This window comes from Saccostrea echinata, unplaced genomic scaffold (genome assembly GCF_033153115.1).
Source record: "Saccostrea echinata isolate AGI-Se365-2 ecotype Australia unplaced genomic scaffold, CSIRO_AGI_Sech_v1 ptg000064l, whole genome shotgun sequence".
Lineage (NCBI taxonomy): Eukaryota > Metazoa > Mollusca > Bivalvia > Ostreida > Ostreidae > Saccostrea > Saccostrea echinata.
In genome coordinates this window covers 435,323-447,752 of record NW_026889813.1, presented here as the reverse complement: position 1 = coordinate 447,752, position 12,430 = coordinate 435,323, and positions in this window count along the sequence as shown.

Sequence of the window (12,430 nt, the reverse complement as noted above, 5' to 3'; positions counted from 1 at the left end):
GAGATAACGAAAAGTATTCGAGCTCAAATGTCCATTAAACAAATTACAAAATAGGAGCAGAGCAAACACGGACCTCTAAGACATCAGAGGTGGGATCCAATTTGATTTTTCCTCTTAAAGTATTTAAAGGTGTATCGTAAAAATGAGTGTCTTCCCAAGTTTTAAGGGTTTCAAGTATCTAAAATGGGTGTTATGGATATAACAAAAGGCCCATGGGCGATAACGCTCACTTTATCAGTAGATTCTTTTTTTTTCTATATAAAGTCCTTTGTAAAACTTTGATTGCCCATTGTAGCTCTACCCTACCCTACCCTCGGGAAGCATGATTTGAATAAACACTGCCTGAGGATGCTTCTATATAAACATGACTTATAATGGCTTTCCTATTCTTGGGGAAGAGATTTTTTTAAGAAAATTTCCCTATGTATTCCTATATAAAACTTTAATAGCCCACTTTGTCTCCTTCATACCCAAAGGGGTCATGATTTGTAAAAACTCGAATCTACACTATCTGAGGATGCTTCCAAATAATATGACTTATCATGATTTCCTGTTCTTGAGAAGATTTTTAAAGTTTTTCCTATGTATTCCTATGTAAAACTTTGATTGCTTATTGTGGCCCCGCCCTTCCCTCGGGGGTCATGATTTGAAAAAAACGTAAAAAACACTTTCAGAGTATGCTTCCATATAAATATAACTGCTCATGGCTTTGTTGTTCTTTAATTACAAGAAGAAGAAAATATTTTAAGGATTTTTCTTATAAATACACAAGTAAAACTTTGATTTTCCATGGTGGCCCCACGTGCACCTTACCTCCGGAGGTCAAACTTGAACAAACTTGAATTTACACTATGTTAAGAACTTCCACATAAGTTTCATCTTTTCTGGCCTAGTGGTTCTAGAGAAGAAGGTTTCTAAATGACCCCAACCATTTTTTCTTTTTCTCAATTTCCTCTCCTTTGAAGAGGATATCATATGTGGCTCTTCTTTTAAAAACCTAAATCCCCTTTACCCAAGGACACTCTGTGGCAAATTTGGTTGAAATCGGCTGAGTGGTTTTGGCGAAGAAGATGAAATTGTAAAAAGTTTACAACAACGAAAATCAGAAATTTAAAGTTTGCAAAATTTTACAAAAGTAGTTGTTTACTCGACTGTCTGCAGCTACTTGTATGTAAAGTTCTATGTGACATATTTATTCCTTTAAATAGCAGTTTTTCTATTTTTTCATTTTTTTCCATTTGCCATTTGAGAAGTTATAATAAAAATATTGATTTTTTAAAAAAATGTTTTAAATTATTCCAAAGGACTGAGATGCATTGAAATTTATTTATTTATTTATTTTTTGCCAATTCATAACTGCAAATTAATAAATAAAAAAAATCAATGACAGAGTTTTTCTAAACTAAAGACCGACACCTTATATTACATCGGATGAATTCGATTAAGGTTTATTATATCTATAATTAAAATCTTCAAATCAAAGTTTATAAAATGTTCCAATTGTTGTGACAGATAATTATCTTTTCTTCTCTTCGTTACAGCTTACAATGTACCTAAGCTGAAAGCTCAAGTGAGCCTCTTCATGTCCGTCCGTCTGTAAACTTTACACATTTTTACTTTTTCTCAAGAATCACTGGGCCAATTTTAACCAAGACTGGCACAAAACATTATTTGATCAAGAGTATTCAAAATTATTTAAAGAGACCAAATCCCTTTTCAAGGGGAGAAAATCAAGAAAAGACAAAAACGATGGAGACATTTAAAAAATCTTCTCAAGAATCACCGAGACAGAAAGAAAAATGAAACTTTCGTAAAAACTTCCTTGCATAGTATAAATTATAAATTGCTCAAATGTGGGATGGGGCCAATATAGGAAATCAAAGTCTAACGTAAGGATGCATAGATATATTTTTGTTCAAAAATCTTCTTAAGAAAAGTGGAGTCATGATTTGTGATATCATATTTCATTCTCAGATAGTGCATATTTAGATTATTCATAATCAATGTCCAGGGGTGTTGGTGAGCCACAATATGAGATAATATTTCATACGGAAAAATAGGTAAAATCTTCTCAAGAACCACAATAGAATCATTGATTTGCAATCATTCCCAGGTTGTGTGAAATCAATTTTTCTTTTTTCTTCAATATATGGACCCTGGAGTTAGAGTTGAACTAAAATCGGAAATCAAATTTTACATAATGCATATATACAGGGAAAAATCTTTTCCATGTCAGCAATGTCATGTTATTCAAATTGATATTGATGTATCCCTATTTACGAGTATGTGGATTCAGCTTACCTTTAGAAGAGTTTGACAATATACGACCACAATTTTGCATGGGAGTAAAAAGTGGAAAGTACTTTGAAATCTTCAGAAAAACAGCAGGGCTAAGGTTACTCAGGTGAACATTGTAGTCTATGTGTCTTTTGTTTATTAAAGTTCATTTCAATTGATATTCTCCAGCATTTTGGTGGTTAAAAACAATCTTGTTTCAGCAAACGGTACTTCTCTTATTCTTCACATTGTTCAATATTTTACTTTATTGCTCACCAATTTAACCTCTAGGAATGTATTAAATATATGCAGGTATGAATTTATGATCCATTTAATGAGCATAACCTTAAGTCTTTGAGTTTAGTTCTGGGACACTAATGTCAACTAAAAGATATTGATTACGTTCATTATATAGTTCTAATGAGAAGCATTTTATTTTCTTTCTTAAAATCTGAAGTAGATAAAGAACAATCCCTTTTTATAACAAGACAGTTTAGAAGTATTGACAAAGTGGTATTTTTAAACAAAAGGAGTGAGCTACTTTTGTTGGTCTTCTAAACCTGTTTAGGCGAGTATGAACAAGAAAAAAATATCCAAATTCTTGCATATCACATTGTAACATTGTAACAAATATGATTAATACACAAATAACATGGATTAGTTAACCTATATCTAGTCTACTGAATAATATATGTTAAAGTACATTTCTTTTCCACTTTTATTTTTTAACCAGCCGTGAGATTATTATTATGCTCAGTGTTGCAGTACCGGGTTATATGCATCGCTGTGTATCAATACTCTGTATGAACATCCTACATGTAATTCAAACTTTTGAAATCATTTTCGATCTTCAAAGTTATTTTTACATTAATTGAGCACATATACGTCAGACCTAGGAAACTTGATATTTTATTACTTTAACCCCCTAATTTTAAAATTCATGATAACTATGAATATTTGTCAACTAAAAAAAAAAAAAACGCAAATCAATAGCCCACATCTTGATGACGTTTTTTAACCTGTTCTTCTATGAATTATAGATGCTGATCATTGTTCCTTAAAAAGTTAGTTAAATTTAAACATCTTAGATGTCATTGAAAAAAATACTGAAATTTACAAATTCAATTATAATAGTCAATCTGCGTATGAACTAGATTTAAGAACAATATCTATTTTACCTATTAGTGGGCGTAGGATGTGATTTTGGAGAATAAAATTGCATGCGTATTCTATATAAAAATATTTTTTTTAAAATATAAAATGTACTCATAAAATGTGAAAGTGATATCTTTCTTTACTTAAGATTAATTGCGAATAAATTATTTGTCCTTCCCTAGGCAGAGTTATAAAGATTATGAAGACACTTTGTCAAAGTGGATTACATGTATCAGATGAATGTAGAATTTGCGCATTAAGCGATTGAGGGGCAATATGAAAAAAACCATATATCCTTCTGTCTTCGACAATGCAGAAGTGAAACAAGAATTAGATAGATTACACGATCAGTATGTACTGGTCCTTGCTGACAAAGCAGGTAACATTGTCTTTGTTTGTAAGGCTCATTATTTAAATTGTATTTTAGAAGAACTAGGATTTAATTCTGCAAGTGGTAACCCAACTTATACCCATAGCTACCTTTCTAAGGAGAAACTCTTCAAAACCATATGTCAGTTTTAAATATTTTTAATATTCCCAACAATCAAAATGAATTTGAATTACCATACCTAAATTGGATTCCAAAACCCCATAAAAATCCTTACACAAAGATACATAGCGGGTTCCAGTTAATGTTCTACCAAGCCTTTTCCTTTACTCCTCACAAAAATATTTACAGCAGTGAAGAAGAAAATGCAGGAGTACTGTACAACAGTATATTTGAGAAATGATGTACATTGTAAATCAGATGTGGATACTTAAAAACTCCGAGGAACTTTTAGAAAATTGGAAATGACAATTTTTTAACAAAATCAATAACATCAAAACGTACGACTTTTCAACACTTTATACAACCATTCCCCATGATAAATTAAATTCCAGAATTTTTTACATTATAGACAGTTTCTTTTTCAATAAAGATTGAACTTGTAAATATACTTACCTTGTCATTCGTCATTTGCAAAATTATATTGTTAAAAACATTCTGATTGTACACACAAATACTCTGAAGTTGATATTAAAAAGATGCTTGAGTTTCTGATTGACAGTATCTATGTAGTTTTTGGAGATCATATCTTTCAACAATGTGTTGGATTTTCCATGGGTACCAATTGTGCCCCCTTATTAGCAGACCTATCTTTGTATTGATATGAAACAGAATTTAAAAACTTATACACGAAGAAAAAAATTACTTGTTGTGGCCTTTCACTCGACATTTAGATATATTGACGACGTATGATCAATTAACAATAGTCACTTTCATTCATATGTCGACTCGATATACACTAGACAAAATTGCTAACGCACCACTTATTATATTTATTTGTGAATTGATCATTTTCCTGATTGGTACTAGTATATAAAACATGCCATCTTTTTCAAAACAGTTGGATTGACAAATATCTTGGTGTCATGTCAAGACCTTTAAAGGACCTTCTTGTCCGAAAACCAATTTCCCGACGTGCACTGCGCACCGTTTTTGCCAAGATATGAAGTTGGTGATTACCGATGGTGGTCCGTGACGTTGCGACGGGAGCAGTCTCCCACTTAAAAATCAAATGATATACCCTTATTGACTACCATATCGCTTAGTAGCCATCCAAGGCCTTGGTGTCCCTACCAAATCCACCCAACTTCCGGTTGCCCCAATTTTGTGGAACAATCTTGAAATTATTGTGTGGTGCTCACTTAATGCCGTCGATATCTGTTGAAAACATTTTTATGATCGTTAATTCATTTTTAACAATTTTTCACCAGAGAAATTCATAATCATTTAATTCTTTTAATTTTTTACAAATTTCTTCAAAGGAACCCCCTGCAGACACCATACTGGCTGCCTTAGCATGCTCTTCTAGAGTCAAACGCCGCATACGGTGTAACTTTTTTTCTGAGTTTATAATTAGTACAAACATAAAGAACACAACCACAAAGAAAAAATTAGAAATTTATTCCACCAAAAAAGTATGGATTTGATTTTAATTTTTTCTATGAAGTGGTTATGCTTCAGTAAATATTGTTGTTATTTATCACTTAAAGCATTTAAATGTCTCATTTTTTATTAAAGTAACATAATTATATATCAAAAACATCATTAACAAGTTTTGAAAAGAAAAATGTTAATTTATTTAGGTGCTGCGTTAGCAATTTTGTCTAGTGTATATCAGTGAGCTTGAAATAAAAGATAACACAGAGTCTGACACATCTGTTTCATATTTGGACATTTTACTAGAAAAAGACTTTAATGGCAACCTAACAACAAATCTTTATGATAAATGTGATGACTTCAATTTTTCAATCGGCATCTTCCCTTGCTTATGTAGCAATATAGCCTTATCACCTGTATGTGGGATTTTTGTCCCCCAGTTGATTCAATACTCAAGAGCCAAACGAGGCATATTGAAGAACAAGTTGATGAATCAAGGATATCAGCAGTCTCGTTTGAAATCATCATCAGTTTTATGGTCGATACAATGACATTGTCAGCAATACAACCTATCATTAAGTCATATACTGACTGACGTTTTTCATACTAATTGTAAGGCCATTATCTTCATACTGAATTGTCTACATATTTTTCCGTTTTCCCCGATCATGACAAGGAGCATACGGCGGGTGTGATTGGTTGGCAGGGGATGCTAACTCCTCCATGGCACCTGATCCCACCTCTGATGTTTTTGGAGGTCCGTGTTTGCTCTGCTCCCGATTTGTAATGTCTAAATGGACTTTGAACTTGAATACTGTTCTTTATTTCCATATTTCATGTACTTATAAAATGTGAAAGTGATATCTTTCCTTACTTTAGGTTTATTGCAAATAAATTATTTTTCCTTCAATAGGCAGAGCAATGAAGATTTTGAAAATTTCAAATTTTCAAACCTCAGATTATATGAGAAAAATAGAATTTTATTTAATTAGAATGCATGGTAATCTCGACAGCTCTGGAAAAAGTGAGAGCTTGAGATTAATAATAATTTAGGTGTTATTTGAATAAAAACACGATTTTAGAGTCACGGATTTGATATTTTCGTGTTTTTTTTTAATAAAAAGTCATTGCGTACAGTAAAGCTTGTGCATATATTTCGACATACAAATTGAGAAAGTAATTGACCTGAAACATATTATTTTATAAATATAATGAATAACTTAGGTATTAAGATGCATTACATCTGGAGCAAACTATTGCCCTGTCATTATAAAATGGCTCGTTCTAGTATACCCCTCTCATTTCAATTGCAGCACAAGTATAATTATTCAAGCTGATTTAAAGCAACATTGTTCTGGGGGGCAACCTATATTACTGATACTGTAGGATTATCATTGGAAATCTTTGCTATCAAATAAATCATGTTATTGTATTTTGTAAAAGATCAGCTATTAGGGAATAAAGTTTCGCTTATAGTGCTTACATGCTTACATACGTATGTTTCATGTGGTTATAGTATCCAATGTTTTTTTTTAAATTATCCCCACAGTGAATCAAAATGAAATCTTGAAATTTTCAATAATTTGTATGTCAAATAAAAATCTTTCTTATTTAGGATTAAATGAATACTTAAAAGCAGAATAACCTTGTCACCATATTTGAATTCTATTTTCATAGGTTCCAACTCTATTCAAATTCTTGCTTTTCCAACCAAAATAATCTTTATAATTGAGGAGCATACACACCATAAACTTGATCCTTCCAGCTACTGAACTACATGTACTAGGAATATAGAACTTATAAAATTTGACTTCTAATGTGTCTTATAGACTCACAAGTCATATAGAATGCCTTCACTACGTAGAAACAGGACAGACATCGGTCACTAATAAATGACTCATAAACAGAGCAACCCCTTTCCTATTCTTACTGGATTGCAAGAACATTTTACTTCATCCTACACTTATAACAAATATGAATTATTGTGTAGACTTGCCGGACAGTGCATTATACTCACAATCCTCAAGGTATAAGGACTAATACAAATTAAAACAAAATCTCCTCAATTTAGACAAAAATTGAAAATTTGATGGAAAGAAGACACTTTCTGGTTAATAAAGGCTTAATTCATACCTTGAAAGGTTTGCAGCTAAAAAGTACTGTTAAAATATATGTGACTGAACCATGTGAACTTTTGTCATGCATTAAATCTGACAAACAGAATTTTGCTGTTGATTCTGCATGAATGACAAGTTTAAAGGGTAGGAACCTAACATAACTGGAAAGAATTTCACAAATGCTTTAATTCCTAGTCCATTAACAATAGTTTTGTATTTTCCTAAAATTATGCTTGTAACAGTTTAGTTGACTGAAGCTGTAGCTATTTGTTGAAATTCCAACGGGCTGGATTGAGAATGTTTCTGTCCCTGGATCTTATATCCCTGAGCCATTCACAATACTTACCAAAGAAAATTATCAATGTGAAATATCACTTTCAATTGGCAAACAGCTGGAGCTAATGAAATCAACTCCAAAAATTTAAGTCTTTTGAATAATTGCCCTCTGGTTTCATCAATTAATTGGCTACTTGTAAAAAAGGAAAAATGATTATGCCTTCAGTCTTACCTTCAAAATTCCCATACTACCTGTACATGAATCAGTTTAGAGTTAAAATACCTATGTGTACTTGAAGTGACGTACACTAGTCCTTGAAACTAATAAATCTCACTGAACCTTTCAAGAAATACAGATACTCCCAATCCTGGTAATTCTACTGTCATGATTGGCGCAAATGCAGCATTCCTTGCATAGTACACTCTTCTATTGAAAACCCTATCCCCACAGAATTATTATTTCAGCCTAAGAGTCAGATACTAATTATCTTACAATAAAAATTTTTTATTCCACAAATTTTGAATGAGTTGCATTTTTTGGTCATTTTATGAGCTCTGAATTAATATGTCCAAAGTTGCAGTAATATTTTAAACCCAAGCATATGTTTTAGTCTTCTTATCTGTTGTAAATTGTTCCATGAACTTCTAAGGTCCTACAACGTTGGTGGCACTCATGTTTGAAAAAAATCTCAGATTTGAGAAAAAACTCAAAAGATAAGTCTGAGTTTGAGAAAATATTTATTTGGTGGCACAGTTTGGTGAGAAAAACTCAGATTTTCTGAGAAATCTCAGATTTGAGAAAATCTCAGCGTTGGTGGCCCCGAAGCCTGGACTTTTGCGAGAAGCACTAACTTTTACACTCGACGGCTTATTTTGAAATTTAAACATGTGTCATGTACGGAGGTACGGACTTGATATTAGATTAGAAAACCTTACTAGTAGTCATAGGTATGGTTTGAGGGGCACTTACATGATTTACTTGTATGCAATCAACACAAGAGATGATGGGAGGTAGAATAACATAACTTAAAATACCTTGTTCGTGAGGGATAGTATTTCCTTTCAATCTCATTTTATGAAAGAATTAAATAAGGAAGAAAAACAATCCGGAATGAAAACTTGGCAGTAGTTGGTCAAATTGGAAAGGAGGGGGTAAGTATAGGGTGTTTCTCCTTCCCCTCCCTAGACAACGTAATATGTGCTTTGAAATGCCCTATTATAATCGTTTAATTATTTGTTAAGCTAAATATTTATATCGCAAAAGAGTTGCCGTATATTGTCCCAGTGTAAAAGTAAGCCGTCGATTGTAACAGTCAGCGCTTCTAAGAAAATGAAATTACCACTCTAAATTATTTTTAGTAAATCATTAAAATATGGCAAATGTTTTAACTGACAACAATCATTAACAAACCTAATAAGTCAAATGTCTAAACAAGAAGATAAAATATCCATTAAACACAAGTATTAAACCTGACTGAACTTTTTACCAACATAATTTTGTTATTGGACAAGTAAATCACCTTTTGAAGCTATATTTAAGTAACTTTGTCAGAAGCAGAGAATTGGAGTATTGATAAATATACGCATCCACAAATGGTTTCCATTTCTGGGTCACACAGAACACCTATAAACTTTGACTACCTACCCACAGCTAAAAGAATAAAATTTGTCAATCAGCTGGTCATGGCGATATAACAAAGATATGTTCTTTAACATGAACCCTTGCTCTAATTGATCAATGATCTGTCAATTTCCTTAGTTAACAAGTCTATCTTTCTAATTTCCCCAAACCCCAAATAAATTGGAAAATTCAAATTCTTGTTTACTAGTGTAGTTAGGTGGAGTGCAAGTGCAAGACTTAAGAGTACAAATGATTAGGTGAATCAATATAGGGGTATACCCTAGGTCCTTAAAATGCTGAAGTAAAATACCCTTGCCCTTGATTCAGATTGCACAGTGTTAAATGTATTGTATGACATACACTGACGAAAATTAATTAGCTCTCAACGAGCAACTGAGCTACCGAATTTGATAAAGCTTACTACTATGTGTATGAACCAAGGGAAAACTACACTCTTGAGAAGCTCTTAATTTAATTTTCGGTTTACATTTGAGGTTAAAATATGCAAGAAATAAAGCAATGGCTTTGTCCTGTTGGTTGATTGTGTTGTTTAATGTGGAAGACAATACTAAAGACCTGAACACAAGTCATAAATGCATGAATATCACATAAGCGTAAACATTTTCCCTACAATATTGAATTTTCCATGTTAATCATTAATGCTAATAATCACCCCTTTAAAGAATAATCCATCGATGCGTTTAATCATCAAATCTGATATTTGTCGACGATATTTTATGGTATTGTTTAAGAAAAACTGTGATTGAAAGTATATTTTTTCAAAATTCTGTCTGCTACAAAATTCTTGTACCTTTTGTTTTTGGATCCAAGGCAAAGGGAGGAATTTGAGATATTCCGATTTCGATCTAATTATTTTCTAGCAAACCCAACTCAAATAGCAGAAACTAAGTTTTCCTCATAAAATAAGCGCATCTATTCTTTAAATTAATAGATGCTATTATTTTTAATCTATATTACATCGTCACGAAAAAGAAAAACCATCGACGATATCGATCGCTTTGAAAATTAAATTGTTCCTTTTAAATAAAAAATCCACATTCTTCCTTTTTATATTAAACATGTTTCTAGAAACAAAACTTGTGCAAAAATAAACATTCTACTCACTGACGGTAGAGATGAAAATATTGAAGTATTCAAAAATAAACTATAAATCATGTTTTCCAGTGTATTTTTAAGGAAATTTCACACTGTACATTTTTATTTATATAAAAATATTCATTAATTACCTCAACATTCCTTCTAGCAATATATGTGTTCAGGAAACTGATATCGATGAATGAGTAAAACTCGGAATAGTGTGCAGTATTTGATATTTTAAAATCGTGATCATTCATGATGTTGATTCAAGTTTGTAAAGTACACAGGATATGACATTTGCATCATGTAGCATGCGTGAAATACGCAGATGGTTTCATTTCTAGATACAAACTGACATTTCGAATGGGAAAATGTGTCTTGCTATAAATTCTTAATAAGCAAAGCATATGAGAATCTATTCCAGCCAAACAAAATTAACAACAATTATAAATACCTGAAATATATTTCTTACATTTTGAGAGTAAACCCTGAGTTTACTTAAGTACGAAAGGCGCATGTGATGCTCACTCCTCCATGGCACCTGCATGATCCCACCTCTATTTTCAATTCTCATATTTTGTATTGTTTGATAAGACTTCGGAGCATAATTACTTTTTGTTATCTTAAAATTTTATGAAAGTGATTTTTGGATCTATTGGAATTTTGCATACTTTTTCTGAACATTTTTTCCAAGGTTGAGAAAAAGAACTAGTTTTCGTTAATCAGAGTACACACGACATGCATTATATTTGTCAATCTTCAATGCACTGATTATCCGCTTGGGCAGGATGAAAAAAAACCAAACAGTGAGCTGAAAAGTTTGAAGATTTGAACGTCTTTTCTTAGCCCTGATTGTAATATTTGCGACTAACTTAGAGATGATGCTCAATCATGAAACGATGATAAAATTCCTTCACTTATATGCGGAAAACTCATTAAACTCTTAGCGATTTGTTTCAATTTTAAACATTGTAAAAATTGTCTTTGAAAACTTAAGTAAAAGTAGCAACGTATCACTGGACAACAAACCTAAAAAATGGGATTGATGTGTTTTTTATATGAGTGGGTATGTCCTCAATATTAAATAATTAAGAAGTTATAATATTAATTTTTTTTCTTTGTATTTTATTCATGCACTTAGGATGAAATAGACAAAATTTTCCTTCACTAGTGAGGAATTAAATGTATGCAAATTATCATTTTCAAGGTCAGGATGCAGGGTCTAAATTTCTCTCTAAATATGACTCTGGGGAGCAGCAAGGCTCTTGAAATTGGTATACATTCACGTTGTGAAGCTGGATTTACTCATTCACATTTGTAGACTCAAACAAATGAATAAAATTATCACACGGAGAGCATCTAAGCATTTTTTTTTAAATAAAAAGACTGACATTTTTTTCTTATTCATAGAAGAAAAAGGTTTGCGCAATGCGTAATGTGCAAAAATAATCTTGCATGGTTTAGCAGACCAGAACAGCAAAAGAATTTCCAAAAATTTTTATAGCAACTATTGTATCATAAAGTCGTTAATTTGAGTTAAATACTCTCAGGTAGTGTAAAGCGTATACATGTATATGTATCCATTTATAAAGTTCCTTTCTTTCTCATTTTCTACAAAACGCAAGACATTTGCATAGGAACAATGAACATATTTATGATTCCTAAATTAATTTTCAAGGCAACAAGATTATTGATTAATGTGAAAGATTTTTATGCAAAAAGAAGATTTACTTCATAACCTATGTCTATGTAGTCTAATTTTTGAAAAGATAATAAAAATTTTCATATATTTGACAAAAACTTTATCTAATATGTTATATGGTATCTAATATGTATCATTACTAAGTATGTCAAAACATTTCATGTTAAATCATCGTAAGCAAAGTTACATTGTCGGGTCCGGCAACTGCTCTACAAACCCCTATCTTTACTCCTCACAAAAATATTAACTACTGTAAAGTA